The sequence below is a fragment of the Rutidosis leptorrhynchoides genome, chromosome 11 (genome assembly GCF_046630445.1).
Source record: "Rutidosis leptorrhynchoides isolate AG116_Rl617_1_P2 chromosome 11, CSIRO_AGI_Rlap_v1, whole genome shotgun sequence".
Classification (NCBI taxonomy): Eukaryota; Viridiplantae; Streptophyta; class Magnoliopsida; order Asterales; family Asteraceae; genus Rutidosis; species Rutidosis leptorrhynchoides.
This window is the reverse complement of record NC_092343.1, coordinates 347,674,402-347,675,956: the sequence shown is the minus strand read 5'-3', so window position 1 is coordinate 347,675,956 and position 1,555 is coordinate 347,674,402. Positions and strand designations below refer to the sequence as shown.

The following is a 1,555-nucleotide window of genomic DNA, read 5'->3' as shown; positions in this document are numbered from 1 at the left end:
ATCTTGTTCAATAATACTACCGAACATGCATCATTCATTGTGACAACTGAAAGTTCTTCCATTTTCTTTCTGTTTGTGATTAGGTCTTTCAAAAACTTCGCATATCTTGGCATACCTGAAATTACGTCGATGAAAGGAAGATTGACGTTTATTTTTTTGAACATGTCAAGAAACTTTGACTGTTCGGCCTCGAGTCTTTCTTTTCTTTGTTTGCTCGGGTAAGGAAGCGGTGGTTGATATGGTTTAACGTATGGTTTAGGTCGTACTGAACCTTCTGGGATTTCAGCTTGTTGTTCATTGGCTTTCTCAACTACTGGTTTTGTCACCTTCTCTGGTTCTGGTTGTGGTGGTGGAACAGGATAATCAGAAATGACTGGTATAACAGGTGGTATAAGCATCAAACCACTTCGGGTCTTAATTGCTTTGGCTACTTCATTTCGAGGGTTGGTATTCGTGTCACTCGGTAAACTCCATGGCTTTCTTTCACAAATTAACCTTGCTATGTTACTTACTTCTTGTTCCAAGTTTTGGATAGAAGCTTGTTGGTGTATGAATGATTGCGAGTTTTGTTCATTAGTTTATTTTTGAGATGCAACAAAATGTGCTTGGGATTCCATGAGCTTTGCTATCATTTCCTCCATGTTTCGCTTTTTCTTATCGGTTTGTGGTGGCTTATTAAGAAAACCGGGTCTTTACTGATTGCTAGGACCTTGTTGGTTATACAAGTTATTGTTGGGCCCATTTGGATTGTATGGGGTGTTGTAAGGTCGGTTGAAATTATTCCTTGGCGGTGGATAATTATTTTGATAATTATTTCCCGACCTTTGGTTCATGTAGGAAATATTCTCACGTTGTTCCATTATTTTCTCAACACCGAAACAATCTTTCGTCAAATGTGGTCCTCCACACTGGTCACAACTGATTCGTATTGAGTGAATATCTTTAGTCATCTTTTCCATTCGTCTCTCGAAAGCATCTGTCTTTGAGGAAATAGAATTGAGGTCATGGCTAGAATCGGATCTAGCCGCTTTAGACGAACGAAAAATTTCTTTTTCCTGATGCCACTTATGTGAGTGAGAGGCTGTGCTATCAATAATCTTGTGAGCTTCGGTTGCGGTTTTCTTCATACTGGAACCACCAGCTGCTGTGTCGATATCTTTTCGTGTAGCAACGTCGACACCTTGGTAGAATATTTGTACTATTTGATAAGTGTCTAAACCATGTTGAGGACATCCTCTCAATAACTTTCCGAATCTTGTCCACGCCTCATATAATGTTTCATTTGGCTTTTGTGCGAACGTAACAATTTCTCCTTGAAGTCTCACGGCTTTAGATGCCGGAACGAATCTTTTAAGAAATTTCTCAACTAAAACATCCCATGTATCAATCACCCCTTTGGGTAACGATTCTAACCAATCTTTGGCTTCTCCCTTTAAAGTCCAGGGAAACAACATGAGATAGATCCGTTCATCCTCAACCTCTCTGATTTTGAATAGAGTACAAATCCTATTAAAGGTTCGAAGATGTTCATTTGGATCTTCTTTTGGCGTACCAC

General features: G+C 39.4%; 1 non-coding gene across 1 annotated transcript; it reads left to right on the top strand.

The window, feature by feature from the left end:
- Window positions 1-1,215: 1,215 nt before the first annotated feature.
- LOC139878997 (small nucleolar RNA R71) lies at window positions 1,216-1,322 on the top strand. The gene has a single exon (XR_011769854.1). It is a non-coding gene; the product is annotated as a small nucleolar RNA R71 (small nucleolar RNA).
- The last annotated feature ends 233 nt before the right edge of the window (window positions 1,323-1,555 follow it).